Raw genomic sequence first — 25,598 nt, 5'->3', positions numbered from 1 at the left:
CCCATTCCCTGTGTGATGGGCATACCCTGTCTGTCTGAATATGCTCCATTTCACTCAGACAAACTTTTTATTCAGAATGTGAATAACATTTCACATGGTGTCATTTCTATTTTTATTCTCTGTGACTTAAAAGCCAACAGCAATATGCCAAATATATTCCTGCTTTCATGCTTCAAAGGTTTGTTTCAGGAGACAGCATCTTGCATACAGGGACCACATGAATACTGGTTGGAAAACAGGTGGCTCAGTGTGGCAGTCCCTCAACACTGCATTAGATGCAACACAAAGTTTTTCAGTCACCACACACCACCAGACCTCTACCGGGGAGGTGAGCTCTAGTTTGCTTTTCATGTATGAGCATATTGTGTATTGTCTTAGAGAAGGTAAAGCCACGTGTCCTGGAACAAAGCTAGTGCTTGTTACAGTGTGCCCCAGTAGCAACTATTCAGGCACTTCTTTCTCCAAAGCCAACGTAAACTGGGAGAACTTGATTGATTGATTGATTGATTGGTTGATATGAAGTTCCACCCTTGTTGCCCAGGCTGGAGTGCAATGGTGCGGTCTTGGCTCACCACAACCTCCACCTCCCGGGTTCAAGCGATTCTCCTGCCTCAGCCTCCCAAATAGCTGGGATTACAGGCAGGCGCCACGACGCCCGGCTAATTTTGTATTTTTAGTTGAGACAGGGTTTCTCCATGTTGGTCAGGGTGGTCTCAAACTCCTGACCTCAGGTGATCCACCTGCCTCAGCCTCCCAAAGTGCTGGGATTACAGACGTGAGTCACTGCGCCTGGCCATTATTATTTTTTGATGGTGGGGTTGGGGAGCTTCCTCACTATGTTCCTATTTAGCATGGAGAAATAAAAATGTCTAGGCATTAATTTATTTGAAGGTAACTTAAATCATCTCTTTTTTCCTTTTCTTAATCTCATCTTATCTTACTGAAATTCCTCAAAATTATGACTTGTGGATGACATTCTTCCTTAGCTTTCAGAGAGATGCAATTTCCTCCTATTTTAATGGTCCTTTTGTCATTACAAAATGTAAGCCCCTGCATATGGTGTATCAGTCATGGAAAATTAGCTTGTACTTGTGGTAATCTACCTCAATAAACAAAAGTTTACTTCTTGCCTGTGGGTCAACTAGTTGATTTGGTCCTCATTGTCTTTACTCTGAAACCCAAGTGGATAGAGCAACTACCATCTAATAGGTGGAGGTTGCTGTGGCAGAGCGAAAAGAAGTGTCACAAACTATGCACTGACCTTAAAACTTCAATTCACTGAAGCAAATCACAGGACCACTTCTAACTTCAGAGAGCAGAAAAGTGTAAGTCCACTGTATGCCCATGTGGAAAACTTGTACTGTCTGCTGAAGTGAATTAGATACCTGCGCTACACTCGAATCTTATCTGGAAATTTCAGCATATATAATTTTGGCAAAAACCATGGAAAGTTCTACTAGGATTTTGTAATCTGGAGACTTACAACACAGGGAGACTCCATCTCTACAAAAAAAAAAAAAAAAAAAAAAAAAAAAATTAGCCAGGCATAGTGGCATGCACCTGTGGTCTCAGCTACTTAGGAGACTGAAGTGGGAAGATCACTTGGGTCCATATCCCCAAGTGGGTAGCATATTTGCCTCTCAAAAACTAGTCCTTTGTTATTATCATCTTTCATTCACTAAACACTAATTAAAAGCATCCAGCACTGTGCTGGATGTGTGACCAAGCTAGTATGGATGCAAGATTAATAAGACCAGCTTGTCCCTGAGCAGTTCACATCAAATGGAGGAGACCGTGATGCAAGTAACAGTGCCATGCACATGTTAGAGATGTCTGAGAAGTGTGTCTGAGTGTCCTGGCACTGTAGACAAGGGGAGCCTACTAGTCTTTGGAGGTCAGGAAGAGTTTCTAGTATGAGATAAAATGCACGTTGAATCTTGAGAATGACCAAATGGCTGTCAATACAGAGAAAGAGAATTAGGGGCAGAGAAATAGAACATATAAAGATCTAGAGCCTGGGAAGACTTTATGTTATGAAATTTGTGTAACTGGAGTCAGGATGCCCTGCAGAGCTAGAAGGGCAGGCAGGATTAGCTGTGTGCCAGGGAGGCCCGAGTCTCACTCAAAACCAATTACCACCATCCTGAGGGGGAGGGTTAAACAAAAGTGTAATATATATACATGACAGCTTAGGTTGCAGCACAGAGAACGCTTCCAAAATTTCCCTCCCTTTTTGCTCTTCTGCTCCTCTGCCTCCTGCCCAGCCTCTAATTCCACTCCCTAGGCTCTGCTTCCATTGAGCTGCTACTCCTTACAGTGAAGCCCAGGACCTCTCTATTCCTTTGGTCTGAGGTTGCAGAATCTTGGGAAGATTAACAGTGGCTCCTTGCATCCTTCAGAACAGGGCACCAACCAGAAAAATTCATCTCTCTCTTGCTAATGCTCATTACCTTGAAAACTTAATTTTGATTCATTATTATGCTAAAGGAATTTCTTCCCATAAGGGAAGAAGACAGGAAGAGACAAAGCACGCAAACAATGCAGAGAGCCACATCTGTTTACTTTCTGAGGAGGAGATGACAATCTCAGACATCTTTGCAGCTACATCTTTGCATTTGCTCTGCTCATGGCCATCTCTGCCGACTTCCTCTTATCATGGTAAGACAGATGAGCCCTGCTCTTGGGACAGGGAGATAGAAGTTCAAGAGCTTATTTACCCAGCTCATTCCCAAGGACAAGATTTCTGTTAGACTCTTCCATGTAGTATAAACCAATGGTGTGGAACTCTGACTTGGGGTAGGCAGAATAAACCAAATAAAAAGTCAGTTATAATGACTTGGCGAGGCATTTGGTCTTAGAACATTGGCAATTGTTCTTTGGAATATTGAGAAAGGCTGCAGGACTAGTTATCCCCTGGGCAAGGGTTCTGTTCTTTTGCTTAGCTCCAGTCCTAACTAACAAGTGTTAAAGGCTGAAATGATCCTAAATGATTCTCTATATTTTTAGCCAGGTCCCAGCTGGTCATTTTCTGTCAGTTGTGCCTGCTGAAAATGAAAAAAAAAAAAAAAAAAATTGCAGCTGACCCATATTACAAAGGCTGCTGTATTCTTAGAGATTTGTTGATCTGATTTTAAAGTCCCGGAAGCTAGCATTGCATTTTGAAATGGCACATTGCTTGACATGAGATTTAACTTCATTTTGGAGTGAACTCTTCACCTTCTGCCCAGGTTCTCACTGACATGTCCTTGAAGCAGGTATCAGAGTGAGTGCTGCTCACGTCTTTCCCCCATGATATGGTTTGGCTTTGTGTCCCCACCCAAATCTCATCTTGAAAATTGTAATCCCATAATCCGCACATGTTGTGGGAGGTACCTGGTGGGAGGTAATTGAATTATGGGGACAGTTTCCCCCCATACTGTTCTTGTGATAGTGAGTGAATTCTCATAAGAACTGATGGTTTTATAAGGGGCTTCCCCCTTCACTTGGCATTCACTTATTCTCTCTTCTGCTGCCCTGTGGAGAGGTGCCTGCTCCCATGATTGTAAGTTTCCTGAGGCCTCCCAAGCCATGTGGAACTGTGAGTCAATTAAACCTCTTTCCTTTATAAATTACCCAGTCTTGGGTATTTCTTCATAGCAGTGTAAGAATGGACTAATACCCCCTACATACCATTACATTGTCTTTCAGCTTGCCACTTTGCACTGTGATCAAATTATGCAGTGATTATAACCGAATAATATCTGTTTTCAAATTTCTCCCCTCTATGCCATCATTTAGGGCAGCAACTATGACTCCTTTGCTTACCAGTAGGTTTCTAATTCCACCACCATGCCTGGTACATAGTAGATGCTCAATAAACATTTGTTGAATGAATTTTATATAACGTCTCTGCTTAAAAATTTTCAATGGTTTCCTGTAGACTTCCTGCTGACTTAGGCATAATTAAGAATCATTTTGTGTGGGGTGGGGCAGAGGGATTCAAAGGATTTCCTTTGACCCCCTTGGGTCATAGACCCAAGCCTTCCTTTATTACTCCTAAATACTTATAGAATCTAATAAAACTAGGAAGGCTACCCCACCTCAGGTCCTCTCTAGCTCTCACTTGAACAATTATTAAGCCTCCTTGCTTCCTGACTCTCCCTCATTTTACTCACTCAGCTTCCATTTCCTGAGTTAAGGAGCAGTCACATAATTTGCAAGGCCCAGTGCAAAATGAAGGGCCCCTTTTTCAAAAGTTTTGAAGCTTTCAACACAACAGTAGTGTATTAACCAAGCGCAAGGCCCTTCTGTATGTAGGCTGTCTGTGTCTATGTGACTGCACTGGTTGCATATCCGTGAAGCCAGTCCTTTCAGAATTCAATTCTTTTAAAGCACAGTTTTGGTCACGATAAGCCCTTGCTCAAACACTTTCAATAGCTCCACATTGTCTAGGGTTCTAATTTTAGGGTCCTATGAATTCTGATCCCAGTCAACCTTCCCTGCTTCCTCTCCTAGAAGTCCCTTTATATACCTTATATGCCTTCCAAACAGAACTACTCAACCTTCCCCAGAGGTATCCTTTCCTGTATCTGTGCCTTTATTTGTACTATTCCATTACTTAGAATGTGGAACCTCCCACTTCCCATCAACACAAATCCTTTACGAAGTCTTCCCCGATGCTTTCATTTTTCAGAAATCTTTTCTCCATTTGAATTTCTAATAGAATTTTAGCAGAGTTCTTTTTGTATTCATTCATTCCCTAGTGAGCTCTCAAGATTGTGCTAGACACCGTGGGAGGTACTGAGATGAGTGCTGTCTATTCTGTTCTGTGACTTTGCTGCTAGACTCCTTTAAGCTCCCACGGGCAGGTTTTGCCTCGGTTTGCCTATGTTTGGCCTTCCAGTCAGTGGGTACGTACTCACTAAATATTTGTCAATTCAATAAAAGAATGAATAAATCAATGGTTGCCAGATGACTTTCAAGAAAAAGGCATACCAAATCAAACCCACAATGAGATATCACCTCACATCTGTTAGAATGGGTATTATCAAAAAGTCAAAAGATAATAAGTATTGATGAGGATGTGGAAAAAAGGGAGCCCAGTCCACTGTTGGTGGGAATGTAAATTAGTACAGCCATTACGGAAAACAGTATGGAGGTTCCTCAAAAAATTAAAAATAGAACTACCACATGAACCAGCAATCCCTTCACTGAGTATATACCTAAAAGAAATGAAATTAGTGTCTCAAAGAGACATCTGCACCCTCATGAACATTGCAGCATTATTCACAATAACTAAGATATGGAAACAACCAAAACATCTATTGATGGATAATGAGAGAAGAAAATGTGATACATGTATATATCACAATACATATACAATGGAATACTGTTCAGCCTTAAAAAGGAAAATGCTGCAATTTGCAACAACGTTGATGAACCTAAAGAACATTATGCTAAGTGAAATAAGCCAGACACAGAAAGACAAATACTACATGACCTCACTTATATGTGGAATCTCAAAAAAAAAGACACATAGAAACAGAGTAGAACAGTGGTTTCCAGGGATGGGGAGGGGAAGGAAATGGGAAGCTAAAGGTCAAAGGGTACAAACTTGCAGTTATGTAGGGTAAGTCTAGAGATCTAATGTATAACACGAGGACTACAGTTAATAATATTGTATTATATATTGAAAGCTTGCTAAGAGAGTAGATTTTATGTGCTTTTACCACACAAACACACACGTACAACCATACACACACACACACACAAAGTTTATTATGGAAGATGATGGATATGTTAAATTGCTTAGTTGTAGTAGTCATTTGAGTATGGACACATATCAAGACACCATATTGTACATCTTAAATTTATACAATAAAAATAAATTTAAAAAGAAAAGGGCATAATTCATTTGTTAAGTATTTATTGAGCACCTACTATGTGTTAGACTCTAAGTGTTGGGAATATAGAAATGAAAAAGGCAGATTGGTCCCTGTTTGCATGAAGCTTACGTTTTTATGGGGGAGGCATAGAATAAACAGACAAACAATCAAAGAAACAAACCAGAAAAATATTAACTGCAAAAATAATCCAAGTGTGTTGGATGTCATTATGAATGGATGGTGTGTTTGAGGGTGTCTGAGAGATTCTTTTGGATTGAATTATCAGGGAGGTTGATACCACCAGGCGACATTTAAGCTGAACTCTGAGTATCAAGAAGGAGAAGCTTTGGGAAAGTAAAGAGCAGAGGGTTTAATGCAGAGAATCCGGGCATTGAAAAGTCCTCAAAGTCCGGGCGCGGTGGCTCAAACCTGTAATCCCAGCACTTTGGGAGGCCGAGACGGGCGGATCACGAGGTCAGGAGATCGAGACCATCCTGGCTAACACGGTGAAACCCCGTCTCTACTAAAAAATACAAAAAACTAGCCGGGCGACGTGGCGGGCGCCTGTCGTCCCAGCTACTCGGGACTCGGGAGGCTGAGGCAGGAGAATGGCGTAAACCCAGGAGGCGGAGCTTACAGTGAGCTGAGATCCGTCCACTGCACTCCAGTCTGGGTGACAGAGCGAGACTCCGTCTCAAAAAAAAAAAAAAAAAAAGAAAAAAGAAAAAAGAAAAGTCCTCAAGGTGAAGATTAGCTTAGGGTATCAAGGAGGAGAAAGGCCAGAGCGGTCAGAGCAAAGTGGACACAGCAAGAGAACTGAGATGAGCTGAGAGGCAGTCAGAGTGGGCACTTAGGGCTCTACAAGCCAGAAAAGGAGTTTTGATTTTTATTCCAAGTGTGAGGGAATGCCTTTGTGGACTGGGAAGGTTGGGCTTAAGCACAAGATGAATGATTGGAATTCCATACTATGGCTTGTGAAGTGGCAAAAATGGAAACAAGGAGATTTCAGACTGAAACAGTCCAGGTGAGAATCACTAGTGGCTTGGACTAGGGTAGTAGCGACTTGATTACCCAGGTGTCTGTGCTGTTCTGGGAGAGAGAGGAGATTAGGAGGGATGCTACAGAGAAGTTCCACCAAGCAGATGAGGAAAGTCTACATGGGTGTGGCATGCAATAAAGGATTAACCTTGCCCCCAACGCAGGTCTGGCATGTGTCCTTGGCCGCTGGGAGGTAACCCCTAATGCCTTGGAATGTCCTGCCTGATTTGTTTGCCTGGGAGCCTTGGGCCATGCTAGATAGTCCATGCTAACCATATGATTTATAGTGAGGGACCTTGGGCCATGCAGTATCAGCTCATCCTCTGGAAGGGCTGGAGACTAAGGTCAGTTAAGGGGGCAGCCAACCATGTCCATGTTACTGAGCCCCAGTAAAAACTTTTGGACACCAAGATTCAGATGAGATTGCCTGGTTGGCAATACTCTGTGTGCATTGTTATACATCACAGCTGTGAAAGTAAGCACTAGCTGCACAACTCCTCTGGGAGAGGACAACTGGAATCTCCATGCTTGGAACTCTTCTGAACCCTGCCCTATGCCCCTCTCCCCATGGCTGCTTTTAATCTGTATCCCTCTGCTGTGATAAATTGTTCTTGAGTGTAATGGCTTTCAGTGGGTTTTATGGGTCTTTCTAGCAGATTATCAAACCTGAGGATGGTCTTGGAGCCCCCTGAACTTGCAGTTGGTATCATAAGTGAGGGTGGTCATGGGGATCCCCAAACTTTGCAATGGGGGTATGAAAACCTGAGAAAGGGAAGCCTTGAGTGACCAATGTCAGCTCATATGTCATTGGTCAGCTGAGTCTTAGGAGGATTGAGGAGTGAGAAGAGAGTAAAGAACCCTGCTGTCCCTTGGCAACTGTCTGAGGGACTTTTTTTCTCCTCTACACCCATGTTACATTGAGAATAATCTGAACTCTTCTGGCCAGAGAGCTGTCTATAGTGTGACCTGGAGAGATAGCAATGAAGGACAATGTCTTTAGTCATTGCCTATGTGGATATCTGTGGGCAGAAATAGCATTTTTGATAAGCCAACCACTAACATGGTCTTCATCTGATTGAATTCATTCACTGCTACATTAAAAAAGAAGCTGACACAATTGAAGAATGAGTTCAATAAATCTATCCTGCCACAGAGACAGTTGTGTGTGTGTGTGTGTGTGTGTGTGTGTGTGTGTTGACATGGATCTCATCCTAAAGAAAAAATAAATCTTGGCTTCAATCAAATGAAGACTCATTTCACATGGCAGCCTCCTCGCATACAGCTGATGGTTGAAGTATGGGGAATTGTTTAAAATTGAAGCCTTTGAAAATGAGGATATGGCACTCAATTTATCATCCTCTTCTCTGAGGTTTAAAGGGTTCTTCAGAACATAAGCCAGGCCAGTTGCTATTTTAATAAAGCTGTAAGTATAATTTCATGGGCTTAATGAGGGTTTCTCCATTTGGCATCTCTCAGCATCCCCACAAACTTGACTGTAGAGGTTGCCATAGATGTGTTGGATAGAGGCTGATTGGGAAAGTGTGTCTTGTTTCACAGGCTGTACCATGGACAAAGACAGCAATAACAATTGTTCAGAACTTCAAAAACCAGATATTCCCTCCTGGATACTTCAGCTTGGATCAGGATTGTATTAGTTTTCTACTGCTCCTTAGTAAATCACCACAAAATTAGTGGCTTAAGGCTTCTCTGGGTCAATAGTCTGGGCCCGGTGAGCTGAGTCCTCTGCTTTAGGGTTTCTCACAAGGCTGCAATCAAGTTGTCAACCAGGGCTGTTGTCTTATCTGAAAGTTCAACTACAGAAGAATCCATGATCCGCTTCTCAGCCCATTCAGGTTGGCAGAATTCAGTTCCTGGAGGACTGTTTGATTGAGAGCCTTAGATCCTTGCTGGCTGTTTGCTATAAGCCACCTTCATGTCTTTTCCATGTGGGCCTCTCCGACATGGCCATCTCCTTTATCAAAACACACAAGTGAGGAAGCAAGAAAGAAAGTCTGCTAGCCAATATGGAAATTATAACCTCATCATATCCCTTCACCTCTGCTGTATTCTATTGGCCAGCCCACACTCAAGGGGAGAGGATTGCACAAGGGAGTGATACCAGGACATGGAGATCACTGGGGACTATTTTAGCATCAGCCTGCTATGAGGAGGCTGTCCCTGATTGGTGAAGTCACAGCAATATCCTCTTACAAAAAATATGCTGCATATTCCTGAGTTTCAAAAATATTCGTGCAGCAGGCAAATTGCACCTTTGAAGAAACTGTGATGTCCTGGTGGCAAACTTATGTCTCTATATTTTCATTTATCTTCTCATCTTTCTCATGAAATGCTATTTTCTATTCTATCCAGAATCTATTTCATTTTATTCCTCTGCTTATCACTAACCTAGCTGGGGAAATAGCTGGTCAAATTAGAATCTGCGAAGAGCTCGATTCCTTGAGGTTGAACAGAGTAGACCAGAACTTAACTGGTGGGTGGTATTGTGTCTGGGAAGCTTCCTGACCTTGGATTTCACAGTTTCGCCATTTCTCTTTTATGCTTATGAGGCTCTGAATCAGACACCCACACAGTTTCAGAGCTGTTTCCTAGAGCTGTCTTCATGACAAAGCATTTGCAGGGAATTCCATGCTCTATCTTCTGTAGTTTTAAAACATATTGAATCTGTTCCTGCCAGTTTTCCTGGTAGATGTGACTTAAAGTTACAGATGACATTCAAATAGAAAGACCTACATGTCTTTTTCAAATGGTCAATTATATCAGGGATTAGAAAATTGTTGTTATTTTTTTGTTTGCCATAACAATCAAGCACTAGACTAATTCATTCAACCTCTCATTCATGCAGTCACCTTCTACTCATTCAAGAACAGCCATTGGCTGCCCACTGCAGCTGCTGAGAGTGACAAAATGTCAAAGTCAAAGTTACTGCCCTTACTGGTCCCTGCTCTCCCCATCCTCATGGTATTTCTTCTTAGTGCCCACAAAGGTGTCTGCACACTGCTCTGCCCTTTCCTGGAGATAGTGTTTTATCTCTAATGTCTGATATGGAATTAATATTTCCTTTGTCTGAACAGAGGGAGTCAAGGGCAATTCTTCAGCCCAATCAAATCAGCAGCCCCTTCTGCAGGTTCTTCTGGGGACCCAGGTGCTACAGGAGCCTGCCTGCACTGGGTCTGGGTCTGACCCGAGAGTTTGCAAGGTTCCTCCTTTCATAACTGGTTGTGGGTAGAGGATGGAGAGGAGAGGGAAATGGTAGCGATGTTAGGATCTTGTAGGCTAGAGAGGGTATTAGAGCTTTTAGAAGACAAGACAAGATGGTGGATCCCTGAGCCTGTAGGGAGGCCTAGAGGTAGTTCTCAAACACGTTAGTGCATGTTAGAATCCTTTGGGGGAAGGTTTTTTTGAAATGAAAATTATCTGTCTCCATTCACAGATATTTTGACTCAGGGGCCCAAATATGGCCTAGGAGTCTGCATTTGCATTTTGCATTTCTCATAATTCAGATGCTGGAGGTCCATGTTTAGAAACAGTGGGACTTTGGCAAAATAGATAGATTACATGTAAACCATAAGAAGAAAGAATCCAAGGAATACATTTACTGCTTGTTTTTCCCTTCATTGATTTCAGATATATAATCCCAAACTCAATACAATCTATTTGTTTTTTGACCAGAGGTAGAGAGTCTGCAGTGCTTATTAGATGAGGGAAATCTGAAAGCTGAAATTAAACCAACTGGCTACTTAATTCAGTTATTCATCTACTCCAGGCAAGGAGCAGTCATTCACTTCCTTTCTTTTCTTTCATTCAAGAACGTAGTCACCTATACTTTATGAATGAAAGCCAGCAGCCTTTCACAGCTAGAAAAATAATGCTGGCTTTGGACAACCAGACAATGTCTCCTCTGTATTGATGTCTCTAAATCATTCCCTGAGTACCCACTGCTGTTATTCTCTCTGAAAGAAAGCAAACCAAAGTTTTGGAATTGCAAAGACTGAGAGTGGGAATTCTATGGGCTACTAAAGAGAAAAAGAACAGATTTAAGATGATAAATATAATACAATGTAATATAACACAATATAATCAAATATCCATCCATATATGTGTATTAATGTTTGTAATATTTTACAATGTAAACTTGTGAGTTTTATGAAATATTATGATATAATATTTTTATGAGAAAAAAGGTGGAAGAAAAACTCCATGTTGTTAATATATATATTTTTTAACCCTAATTGGGGGATTGAGGATGAAACTGGTTGTAGGAAATTATTGCTACTTTTTATATCTTTGTAGCATTTTTCCTAAGGTAGAATCTATATTTTGTATTAAAATTTTTAACAATAGAATATTATATAATAATAATGAGGAATAGGTCCCAGGAATGTCAAAGTTAAAAGAAGAGCCCAAGTTCAAAGTAGATACACTTCCTAGAGAAGATGTGTTTTTGTTTTGTTTGCAATTTCACTTGAAATCTGGGTTGTCTTGGCTTCCTTTAATTTAAGATTTTATTACCAGTGATTGTGTAGGACCTGGATTTTGTTTAAAAAAAAGATTTTAATATGAATGAATAATTCGAATAAGGAAATGGTGCAGACCAGGCTTAAGTACATAATGCAGAGGTGCTTGTTTTGATTGTGTCGGAGCTAACCCCTCAAGTCTTCTGGAGAATACACAGACAACTGAAATTTCTTCCCATTTGACTGCCCAAGGGCAGAAGCCCCAGACTGGCCTTTTTGCTAGCTTCCAGCTAAACAATGTTTTACCCAGAGCATGAAAATCTAAGTTTATGTTCCGAAGTGATTTGATTTTCCTTCTTCCTTTTCCTATATGTAAATGCTGTGGTTTTTTTTTTTTTTTTTTGGCCTTGATTAGAGGAAATCAACCTATTATTATTTTCCATTGTATACAAATAAATAGTATGCTAATAATGTTACTGTATGTTCTTGAGTTATTCTTTGACTGTTATTCTGGAGGTTCTGCTGTGATCTAGCCCTTCAGAGAAATGGGCAGATTAGAGGGCACCTGGTCTGAATCTGGTCTGTACCTGATCCTCTTGGATCATTGCCTCATCTTCTCTTGGCTCCTGTGATAAGTCTTGGGTGGTGACTGAGCTCTTTGGCTCTCATATGCTAAATCTGATTCTTGGTTACATCTGTTTCTGCTTCTGATTCTTGGTCTGCTTGAATAGAGCTGATTTAATCCATCATGGTGGCAACTATAGTGGAACCTGGGTTTTCATCGTATGACCAGATCATTGAATGACTTCTGTCAAGTGGCAGCTGACAGGAAATATGAAATCTGGTGTCTGTTAACTTTTTGTTATTTGGCTGAGAATTCTGATGATTCCTGGTCCTTGATAACATACAGTTGTAAAGTTTTTGGAGTTTTTCTTACTAATGATAGAATTCTCTGTGTTTATATGTTTTGTTTTGTATCAATTTGGCTTCCTCTATCTGATTCTAAACCTCAGAGCCTTTTTCCTTATTCCAAAATTAAGTTTTCATGTGCATTTATTCTAAACCCAATAGTGCCAATATCTGTAAAGCTCAAATTCTTGCACCAAAATTGAAAGGAAGTAGAACCCCTAGTATTCAATGATTTGCTTTTATTTCTCTACACTGCTGAATAATTCCAAAATTCCTCTCTTCAGGACTTATAAAATAAGGCTAATGAAAGGACATTATCACTATTGTACAAATATGGACACTAGAAAAATAGAAAAAATACTATTTTGGTAAATTTAGAAGAAAATTGCAAAAGCATATAGATTTATCAACAATGATGCTTCCCCGAAGGAATAGTGTTGATTAATTGCATATCTTATAGTATTTGAAATTGAGAATATTGTTTACTTGATCAATATCCTTAATACTGGTGCTCTATATTTCTGCCTTAAATTCTGCTGCTTCTAATTTATAGATTCAATGCTGTTTCTAAATTAAATTAAACTACCATTGGGATACTTCAGAGAACTAGAAAAAAACTATCTTAAAATTCATATGGAACCACAAAAGAGCTTGAATAGCCAAGGCAGTCCTAAGTAAAAGAAACAAGATAAAACTGGACCCCTTTCTTACACCATATATAAAAATCAGCTCAAGATGGATTAAAGACTTAATGTAAAACCCAAAAGTATAAAAACCCTGGAAGACAATCTAGGCAATACCATTCTGGACATAGGTATGGGGAAAGATTTCATGATGAAGATGCCAAAAGCAATTGCAACAAAAGCAAAAATTGACAAATGAGATCTGATTAAACCTAAAGAGCGTCTGCATGGCAAAGGAAACTATCAACAGAATTGAGCAGACAACCTACAGAACAGAGAAAAATTTTGCAAACTATGCATCTACCAAAGATCTAATATGCAGCATCTATAAGGAACTTAAACAAATATACCAGAAAAAAAACCAAAAAAACAAAAAAACCAACCCCATTAAGAAGTGGTCAAAGGACATGAACAGACACTTTTCAAAAGAAGACATACATGCAGCCAACAATCATAAGAAAAAAAGCTCAACATCACCAATTATTCAAGAAATGCAACTCAAAATCACAATACGGTACCATCTCACATCAGTCAGAATGGCTATTATTAAAAGTAAAAAATAACATGCTGGTGAGCTTGTGGAGAAAAAAGAATGCTTATACATTGTTGATGGGAGTGTAAATTCGTTCAACCATTGTGGGAGACAGTGTAGCGATTCCTCAAAGACCTGAAAACAGAAATACCATTGGACCCAGCAATCCCATTACTGGGTATATACCCAAAGAAATATGAACTGTTCTAAAGATACATGTACACATGTGTTCATTGCAGCACTATTCATAATAGCAAGGACATGGAATCAACCTATATGCCCATCAATGATAGACTGGGTAAAGAAAATGTGGTACATATACACCATGGAATACTATGCAGCCATAAAAAAGAATGAGATCATGTCCTTAGCAGGAATATGGATGGAGCTGGAGGCCATTATCCTTAGTGAACTAATGCAGGAACAGAAAACCAAATACCACATGTTCTCACTTATGAGTGGGAGCTAAATGATGAGAACGCATGGACACATAGAGGAACAACACACAGTGGGGCCTATCAGAAAGTGGAGGATGGGAGGAGAAAGATGATCAGGAAAAATAACTAACGGGTGCTGGGCTTAATACCTCGGTGATGAAATAATCCATACAACAAACCCCTGTGACATGAGTATGTAACAAACCTGCACATGTACCCCGAACTTAATATAAAAGTTTTAAAAATTCTGCTGCTTCTCATAATTAGCTTCTCTAACTTGTATAAGAGTTGATAAAAATTCCCTGTTTGTAAATATAAAATAGTGTCTGAGCAAATAAATAGATATACTTTGTCTGCCTCTAGAGAGAGTTATTAGTAACAGATTATAAGAGCTTCTAATATCTAATGGAGCAAGTACCTTTTCCAGTTAGTTTTTATTAAAAATATCAAAGTATTAAGTGGTTATATAAATGTAAGGTAAGATAAATTTAAAATTCTAAATAGATTTACATATGTTGACTATAAAAACTTTTTCTTGCTAAAACTGTAACTCTGGGGGGAAGAAAGTTACACTATAAGTTTCATTAATGACCTGGTTACTAGGTTAGAATATAAAATACAAATATTTGTTTTTAAACATGTTAGATGATTTAATATCTGATAATTCAAAGGTATAGAAAACAGCTTTAAAAATATTCATAATCAAGATGACTGTGATAATTAGACTGATTTAATTAATTTATTTAAGGACTTTACCTCTTCCCTCCATGACAGCTTTGAATATATTTTTTCATGAAAAACTTAATCAATTTGATTTTCCTGAATTCTTTCTATTCATAGATAAACTAGCATCACTCTGTTAGATGCCAGGTAAACTAACATCACTTTGTTTCAGATTGTAAAATTACAAAATTATGTGTTCAACTAAATTCAATTATAAAAGGTAATTGCTTTATAAAAAGAAATAATGTTACTGTGAACAAAAATAGCTATATAGTCCTTGGTTTTCTGCTTTCAGACTTTCTGTGGAGAAAATGTTGGTTTCTTTGGTTAAAAATAGCAATTAATAAAAATGCTGAGATTATACAGTGTAACACTTTAAAAAATAAATATATATATACAAAGATAATATGTTTTTCTTTATCAAGGAAATTGTTACAGTTTATTATGGCAAATATATACAGTCTGATATATTACACAGATTAAACAATTGCAAACTTACAGAAAAGTTGGAAATACTACAAAGACCCTTACCTTTTATTTTCTGAGCCATTTGAGAATAATTTATCAACCCAATACCCCATCACTCTGATTACTGTGTACACTATTTTCTACAAACAAAGCTATTCTTGCATAAAACTACAATACAACCATTAAAATTGGTAAATTAACCTTGATATATTATTACCATGAAATTATTACCATACAATCTTTGAATGGCATTCAAATTTCCTAATAATATCCTTGATAGCAAAAGGATCCAGTTCAGAATTACAAGCCACATTTAGCTGTCATTTCTCTCTTACCTCTTTCAGTGTGGAACAGTTCTTCACTCTGCTTGATTTTCATGACCTTGACAATTATAGGTTAGTTATTTTATAGAATGTCCTTCAATTTGACTTTGTCCAGTGTTCCCTCTTGACTAACACCGGTTCTGAGCCTTTGGTAGGAATATCATAGAAGTGATGATGTGTTCTTCTCACTGCACTCCTCAGATGGTACATAATGTCAATTTGTCCTATCACTGGTGATGTTCACTTTGGTCACGAGGTTAAGGTAGCATCTGCCTGCCTTCTCCACTGGAAAGATCCCTGTATTAGTCTGTTCTTAGGCTGCTAATAAAGACATACCTGAGACTGGGTAATTTATAAAGAAAAAGAGGTTAATGGACTCACAGTTCCACATGGCTAGGGAGGCCTCACCAGTCATGGTGGAAAGCAAAGGAGGAGCAAAGGCACATCTTACATGATGACAGGCAAGAGGGCATGTGCAGGGGAACTGCCCTTTATAAAACCATCAGATCTCATGAGACTTATTCACTATCATGAGAACAGTATGGGGAAAAACCTATCCCCATGATTCAATTACCTCCCACTGGGTCCCTCCCATGACATGAGAGGATTATTACAATTCAAGGTGAGATTTGGGTGGGGATACAGAGCCAAACCATATCAGTACCCTTCTCCATAACCCATTTGTCATAATAACTAAGCCTTATTCCCTTCCTTCCTTCCTTCCTTCCTTCCTTCCTTCCTTCCTTCCCTCCTTCCCTCCCTCCCTCCCTCCTTCCGTTCTTTCCTTCTATTGACTCGTGGATTTGTATTTTATTCAATGGTTCATAATCTGCTTCTGTCATTTTTTTCTATTGCCCCTAATTTGACCCTTCAGAGCAGATCAGTTCAAGTGGGTCCCTATGTTCTTTGGAAATGTTCCACCATCCTTTGAGTACTTCTTTGCTTTCTGGCACAAGCTGTTTCAGGCTCATCTTGCACTTTTCCAGTCCTAGTTCTGGAATGAATCATTTCTCCAAGGAGCTTTGGTTCCTTTTTGTGGAGAATGATATCTGGAAACCCAGATTTGTGGGCCAAGTATCCTCATTTTTATTGGGATATTATTGCTCCTAGACCCTCTCTTAGTGGACAGAACTAGGGAATGTATGTTTGTATGTATATATTACATGTACATACAGATATGCATACATTTGTTTCTATCTATCTATCTATCTATCTATCTATCAATCATCTATCTATCACCATGTGTTGACAGCAATACCACTAATTCCAATCCAACCCCACAGGTTTCATTCTATTTTTCCCTTTCTGTCTATATAACTCCCTTCTCTGACACTGAGAAACACAGCTCCCATATCCATAATGTATTCACTTATTTGCCCAATCTTCCTGTCAGTAACAAATCTCCCATCTGTGCCACCATCTTCATTTTGACTAGACTGGTGTTCAACCTTGATGATAATCCTAATGTGATATTGTTGGATAATGCTTCACATATGAAAAATAAGCAAGGTGTACTTTGTTCTGATATACTATAAATTTAAAATACTTTATTATACATACATATATACATAAACATATTTTACTTATAGCTTATTCCATTCAGATAACCACATTACTAGAGGTTCAACAGTTAACATTTATACCAATAGTGAATATGTCTTCAGGATTGGTTATGACTTTGACATGGTATAAAATTTTTTTATAAAAAGGTAATAACCTATTGAAGATACTTCAACGTCTGAAGAAAATCTCAGTTATTAAGATTAAAGCTTCAATGAAAGAAAATGGTCCAAATGAGTGACATATGAACATCTAACCATTGTTCTTATGGACTCCAGGATTCTGTCAAGGCGGAATGAGCTACAGGTATGTAAAATCAAAACTATCTGGATTTCCAGAAAAGCTTATTCATTACATTTAGCTGTAATAATAACAATACAATTGACCCATGAAAACTCCTGTGTTCTCACCCTATAAATGCTTACAAGAGGACCTGTTGGACTTCCTTGACTCTTCCATTAACAAACTCTACCTTATTGGACTTCAATTATGCAACTAATGAGATTCAACATATTTCTTAGGTTTCTTGGGATTCTCACCTTGTACCTCCTCAAGTTTGCTGGTTGTGACTGCAGGCTCTTGCTAATTCTTGTGTCCTCCCTCAGCCCTGCTTAGATGTGGCTGACTGCTTTTGTTTCAGTCCCTGACTTGGCTCTGGAAGTGCTGACTGGGGCAGGGGTCACTCTCTTTTTCACAAGGGAATGGAAGGCACATGGCACAGAGCAAAACATATTCTAGAACGTTTTTGCCTTGTAGCACAGAGAGTCAAAGCCCAGAACTATTCTAAAAAGCATTTAATTTAGATGGGAGAGTCCTGTGATTTATACAGTGTTAAATTCGATCTGGTCAACCTTGCTCCTTTATACTGTAATTTAATATTCATTTTAAAAAGTGGTATTATTTGAGAGCCTTTCCTGGACCAAATTATTTCTCTTGAGACCAGTCACAGTGTTTGACATCTGAACATCAGAGATTCATCTGATGAGAAAAGAGAGCTTTAAAATATTCTTGGTCCTTAATTTCCCTCCATGGAAATATTAATTTCTAAGGGAGTATTGTGAGACTGAGAAAGGTTCTGGAGTTCTTGAGATAAATTTCATGTTCCAGAGCCAGACTGCCTCCTGCCCACTATTTTTGTTTTAACTTCTCAAATACTTTCTAATATTTTGGTTTAGGAGGGCAGCGGAAATGATGCTTACAAATATGAAAAATTAAAAGGGAAGCAGGACAAACACATTTAGTTCAAGTTCATCTGTTAAAGTCGTTGGCAGAGAAGTGTTTTATTTTAAGTTAAGGAATGCCCAGGAAAAAAAAAATATCTGTAATATTAAATAGAACCACATGTCAAGGCAGGGTGCCCAGAGAATAGGGGAGCAGTTTGGGGAGGCCTCAAGGATGACTCAGAAAGCAGAATTGCCACACTGAGCAGAGGGTCTAACCATTGGGACAAAGGGGCTTCTGAGCACCACCTCGCACATCACACCTACAATCGACAGAGCAGCTTTCAGGGCGGTCATCTCATGGCAGAGGAGCTTCAAGGACTGCTGCCATCCTGAGTCCTGTGAGAAGCACCTCATTCCCCTCCTCTCCACTGATCGGCTCAGAGCCCAGCAAGTGGCATGTCCTGAAACCCTTGACTCCAACAAGCAAACTTGTGTGTGCCTTGAATGCTTTTACTTCCTAACAACTGACACCTTTTAAAGAAGCCCAGCACCTATCTCTTCTAATCCATCATTAAGTAGCCATGGAGTGTATGTAAACTGTGTGACTCTGCAGGAAAGCTGTGAAAATTGATGTGGTCTGTGAAATTCAAACCCATCGCAGCTGATCCCTTAAACCAGAGCTGACCCCTTAAACCAAAATGGCCACAGGATCCACCGGATTACTTTAAAATTTTTACTTTCTTGTCATTTTCTAGGGGGAGATTTTATATAAAGATAAAGATTTTTCTTATTTTCCTAGAGAAAATTCAGGGGATCTGGACACACCAGATCTGTCTGTACTCCTGCATGGTGATGGTTGACTGGCCTGAGTAGAGGTACACTGTAGATGGTTTATAGTCTCCTTGTCACCACTGCCATCATTTCCTATGGTCCCTCTACCTGGCCCACTTTACTCTTTTAAAATGCCTGACTTCTGTATGCTGAACTCTCAAAACTCACCCCAAATTATCCTGGCCAGGTTGGGGTAAGCTAAGAGAAAATAACTCAGAGGATGAAAAAGGTGTGGGGAGGACTCCAGAACAAAATTACCCTATTTCAAAATGTTTAAGCAGGATATTCCCCTGCCTGCAGGCCACAGAACCTTAGCCTGATCCTGACTTGGACCTTCTCACCAACTCAGGTTCACTATCCAGATCTGTGTCAGTGTCACTGGGCAAATATTGGAGGTGGGGGTGGCAGCATCCTCTCTCATTCATTGGAAAGAGGCCAGGGTGTAATTCCTTTTCACAAAACAGTCTTAGAGTTCAGGGACCAAGAATATGGGGTCAGGGAAGCAAGGAGAGAAGCTGCCCTTGTTCCATACCTTCCATGTGCTTCTACTCCACAAACCTGTGTCCCCAGGGACAGCTGACACATCAGGGGTGGCTGTGAGGGAGACAGCAAGTAGAGTGTGGGAGTGGTACTGCACTGTCCCTTTCCCAGGATTTGATCCTCAACCCAGGAGTACCCTCGCTATTTTCATGTTGCAGTAAGTTTGTAGGTCATGTTCACATTTGGCTTGCGAACATGAAATCTGATGGGAGTAGTTGGCTGGAGTACAGTTTTTGAGGTTGAAGAGGTCGAGGAACTTTGAAGGAAGGTTTGCATAAGGCATTCACACAGGTGTTTAAGTCAGTGATATGAGGATGATATAGGCAGAAAGAAGAGTTCTTGGAGTGCTGATGAAGGTGGGCAACTGGAAAAGGAGGTGGGAGGGAAAAGTTGATATAATTCACTTGGTTAAAAGAAAGACATTTAAAAGCTTTATCTTAGAATGGAGGTATAACAAAGAAGTTGCAACCGGTAGGTAAAAAATGCCTACCCCAATTGGCTGATCTTTCTAATGATAGAAAGTTTACTACCTGAAAGCCAAGTTATTTCTTATTGGGAGTGACTTACTTAGTTCTCTAGATTAACATATAACAAAAAATACAACTTGGGAATAACCAGTTGCATTACTTATCTTCCCCCGAGTCCTCTGATACTATAAATTCACAGCTCCCCAGGAGAGTGTATTGCAGAAAATCAAGTTCAATCAATTCCTCAAACATTCCAGACTTCTTTGCACAGCTCTAATGCAAAAAGCTTGAGATATGTTGTAGGTCACACGTAGAACACAAGGTGGTCCTAGTCCAGAGGAAAGTGATGATAAGCTGCTGTTCATTTGCTGAGGTCAGGATCCTCTAGTGGCACCTGTGGGCCTCTCTTGATGCTCTGCAGAGCTCAGTTGGTGCTATTGCCTTTCAAACTGAGTCATTCGAGCCGTGAGAATCAGGCTCGATGCCTTTCTCTTATCCACACATTCTGAGTCCTGGCATATTTCTTGATTCTCTTTCCTTTCCATGCCAACTTTCACTGCCCTAATTTACGATCTCATCGTTGTTTGTCTAAACTATTGCAGCAGGCTTCTCACTAGCTTTCCTGCCTCCAGTCTTGTGTACACTAAAATCTACTACCTACACTGTATGCCAATACCTTGTGGACATGACACAGAAGCCATAGCATAAGACTGAGTGGGAGATATGAAGTCCAACCTCCAGATGATACTTTCCTCTACATCACAATATACCGTCCCAGTTTCCCAGGAGGGAGAAAATCTAAACTACTTGAAATGAGGTAGAACATAAATTATGATTATAGATAAAACCAGCTATGTCAATCATGAAACATGGTTCTATTTGTTCTGTATGTTTCTCAAAAATTTCAAGGAAGTAAAAATTATAAACTAAGAAAGACTGTGAGTGTCTCCAGTTATGATGGTCTGCTTGTGATTTAGAGGTGAGCTTAGTTAAGCTTCTACATTCAAAGCCATTTAGTCTCATTTCCAGCCTTAGCTCCAGCCTCATCTTCAACCATTTCCTTTAGGACCACTGCATTGCACAACCCCAGGGGGCACTGTCACACTGTATTTTATGTTAATGGTGCCACTGGAATTGAGCAATGCTGTGGTGCTTCTCTGTGCCTCACATCCAAGCAATTGCCAGAAATATGTAGACTTCATCCTACTGATTCTTGTTCCTTGGTCTTTGATTTTGCTGGTCTCTCTTCCATGAGAAAACATTCTCATGACTTTTTTCTAAATTCTTGGACACACAGGCACACAGAGACACACACGCACACAGAGACACACACACAGACACACACACACACACACTCTCTCTCTCTTTCTCTCTGTCTTTCCTGATCAAGTATTAAAGTACAGTCTAAGTATCAGCCACTCCAGTAAGTTTTACCTGTTTCTCTACTCACCCTCATCTCTGTCATCACTAACAACCTTGAATTGCAATTTTAATCATACATGTAATCAGATGATTTTGATTATATAGATTTATTTAAAATATACATTTACATTTATAGATATATAAAAATATATTTATATTTATAGATATATGAATATATGTATTTCCCCCACTCAACCCTGAGTTTCTTAGGGGCATGTCTTATGCATCATTGCAGTCCCGTGTTCTACTATAGGACCTGACACCATTTTTCCTTTAACCCGGTGCTAACATCCCTCTTGGCAGGTTTCCCAACCTGAAACTGACCCTTTCCCAGAATGAGAGCGACACCATCAACTCCCTTCACTGGAAACCCTGTCCTATCTATAGGGATATGATTTGGTCCTCTGGGTTATACATTATACATAATACTTGTTCCCAAACATATTCCCAAAGTCTAGGTTAATTGAGTATTAATACCATAGGTGGAACATTAACAGTCTAGACCACGTCGTATTGCCTCAAATGTAGTTAAGTTCCTTTTCATAGTTTTCTCCAGCATCAAATGAAGAGAAGACAGATTTGCATGTTTTCCTGCATATTGTGTGTGTGTGTGTGTGTGTGTGTGTGTATTCACATGGGTCATGTTCTTGATCCCTTAGCTAGCAACATATACACACAAAACAGATAATACTATACAAGCATAAGGCAGTCAGTGCATGCTTAGAGAAAAAAACATTACTATGGAAACCATCAACTGTAATGACTTTGATTTGATTAAAGAAGCATCTAAGAAAGTACAACTTCTTAGGGTCTTGCTCGGGGAATTTTTCCATTATTTTATTCAACAAATATTTATTGAGATCCTACTATGTGATAGGTACTATTGTAGGGAACGTGTGAATAAATAAAATTGAAAAATAAATCCTCGCCCCCTCAGGGCTTACATTCGAATGGATCCTTGATTGTATTTGTAGAAGATGTTCCACTCACATTCTTCCAACAGCTAAATAACATTCTGCCTTGGGAAAAAACCCCAATTTTCCACTTTCCGAAGGGAGAAATGAGTTTTAACTTTCATATTATCCTCCTCAAAAGAGTTTCCAAAAAAATGTGAGGTCCATCTCTGCCACAACTGCTTTTAATATTGACACTTATCCCATGCGTGGTGGCTCACGCCAATAATCACAGCACTTTGGGAGGCCGAGGTGGGCGGATCACAAGGTCAGGAGTTCGAGACCAGCCTGACCAACATGGCAAAACCCTGTCTCTACTAAAAATACAAAAATTAGCCAGGCGTGGTGGCAGCACCTGTAATCCCAGCTACTCAGGAGGCTGAGGCAGGAGAATTGCTTGTACCTGGGAGGCGGAGGTTGCAGTGAGCCGAGATCATGCCACTGCAATCCAGCTGGGGCAACAGAGTGAGACTCCATCTCAAAAAAAAATTGACATTTAATATTGTATTAGATGAAAGTATCTAATGATGATATACGTAAGCCTCCCTTCAAAGATACCACCAAGTAACCAAATAGCTCCTCCATCTTCATGCGGGATAGCGGAGCTGATAGGATTATCCTGAGTTAAGTATTAATGGCCTTATATCAATTAAACATCACCGATGTCTTCTGGCTCTCAGCTTAACCAATGTGCAGCATATCCGGGTGACACTGCACTTGCCTCTCTCTAATGTGTGGTTAAGGGGCAGCTATTTTCCTCGGCAAAGTCCCCTTGGTGAGTCCATGGTGTCACTGGGTTATCTCTGAGAGGTCATTGTTCATCTTCCATCATAGGTCAGACTTGGCAGTGGTGAAAGAAATGTTCTTGCTACATCTGTACACACATAATCATGAGCTTTTCTGAACACATACGTCATTTTGTGGATGTGTGAGTGGATTCTCAAAACAAAAAACAAATAGGTCTTTTCAGCTTTTTGAGCTAGAAGAAAACAATAAGTATGCTGTAACAAAGAGGATGATCCCAGGTCAAGTGTAGAAATTTGTGTTGGCTGTGGGACTAAGTCACCCCCAAGATCCCTCCATCCTCAATAGACTATGATTCCAAGAATTACCCAGAGTCAGAAGCCAATGCTTTCAGTGTCTGGTCTGAGCATGCCCATAATTATATAGAGAAATCAATAGAAAGACCGTGAAGGGGAGAGATCAATTTTGCCCATGTTTAACCAAAGAAAAGACCAATTTACATTTTCCCAACATCCTGTCACATTCTATAGGCCACTTTTACCTAACATCTGCAGAATTACAAGAGACCATTTGAGTGACGTATTTCAGAGAGAACTTATTAGTGATAGAAGAATGAGACATGAAGGCTAACAATGACTCTGTGATATTAACTCCAGCCCTATAACCAAGTGGGAAGTCTACAGATGAAAAAAACTCCATCCACTATTTATTTCCTTGTTGAGACAGGGTCTTGCTCTGTCTTCCAGGCTGGACAACAGTCATGTCAAGTACTCTAGTAATGTCAGGTAGATGAGAAGACTGCTTGTTTTTATATTTTAATTATCAATCTGATGATTTGCTTTTGGTTTGTTAATATATTTATATTATAAAGTATTATAAATTTATTTATTTATTGTAACAGGGTCTTGCTCTGTCATTCAAGCTGCAGCGTAATGGCTCTATCATAGCTCACTTCAGTCTCAAACTCCTGGACTCAAACAATCCTCCTGCTTCAGCCTCCTGAAGTGCTGGGATTGTAGGCATGAGCCACTGTGCCTGGAACCATACATTATTGAATTACACCTTCTGTTTCCCTCCACCTTACAGAGCTAGATGAACAAATACCTAATTTCAGTTAGAGATGTTTCTTTTCTACACGTCTCTAACAGTAACATTATGTACATGATAATATAAAGAGGCAAAACAGTGCATGGTATAAAATGTAAAAAAGTACAGGAAGTTCCATAGGACATAATACTTCCTACTGTAGGAATACAACTGCAATCCACTAATACCAAGTAGATGAGAAGACTGATTGTTTTTATATTTTGATTATCAATCTAGTGGTTTACTTTTGGTTTGTTAATACATTGGAAGGCTGCTTTGAGCTTGACAGTGGTTGTGCTGGTTTTTATTCCCGTCATCCTCAGATAGACATTTTAAATTATAGTAATATGTCCATTCATCCAACACTGACAAGGAACAAGAATGCCACTTGAACGTGGAAATGAATACATTTTCCAAACAACTAAATTTTAGCCTAGTCAAACTGGAAACATTAAGAGCCCAATCTGAATGGAAAATTGCGACAGCCTGTTTGGTTAAACACGGGTGCTGAACATTGTTACTACTTAATGTTCTCGGGAACTACTGAGATATGCAAGGCTGTATATTCCCCTTTTAAACAACCTTCACACATGTTGAAGAATGGTCCCAAACTGACGTTTTGGTGGCTGTTGTTGTCTTGTGTGCATTTTCACAGTTTTCTTCCTTGTAGTGGTTACTGCCTGAAGTATCACTTTTCCTGTTTTTCTCCAACCCCTTCTCATGTGTGTTTCTATTTTTAGTAAACCAGAAAATCATTTAACCAAACGTACTAAGTGTTATATCTAGTCATATATAGAGTTTTGTTTGTTTTGAATCAGGGAACACTGAGATTGTGGTGAGAGGTGTGGACCCTCTTCTCTATCCCCTACCTCCTCCCAAGCCATAATTCTGTCTATAATCCCAGCCAGATCCCTGATGCCCATCCATAGCCCCCAGTTTAAGAATTTCTGTTCTAGTATGAATATTCTTTAAAGAACTAAAAATAGAACTTCCATTCCATCCAGCAATGCCACTACTCGGTAACTATTTGAAGGAAAATAAGTCATTATATGAAAAAGACACATGCACACACATGTTTATAGCAGCACAATTCACAATTGCAAAGATATAGAACTAACCTAGGTGCCCATCAACCAAAGAAAATGTGGTGTATATATACACCGTGAAATACTACTCAACCACAAAAAGGGACAAAATAATGTCTTTTGCAGCAACTTGGATGGAGCTGGAGGCCATTATTCTAAGTGAAGTAACTCAGGAATGGAAAACCAAATATTGTATGTTCTCGCTTATAAGTGGAAGCTCAGCTATCAGGAGGCAAAGGCATAAGAATGATATAATGTACTTTGGGAACTTGAGGGGGAAGGTTGGGAGGGAGGT

The sequence above is a fragment of the Trachypithecus francoisi genome, unplaced genomic scaffold (genome assembly GCF_009764315.1).
Source record: "Trachypithecus francoisi isolate TF-2019V2 unplaced genomic scaffold, Tfra_2.0 Lachesis_group16, whole genome shotgun sequence".
NCBI classification, from domain to species: Eukaryota; Metazoa; Chordata; class Mammalia; order Primates; family Cercopithecidae; genus Trachypithecus; species Trachypithecus francoisi.
Note: the sequence above shows the minus strand (reverse complement) of the source record.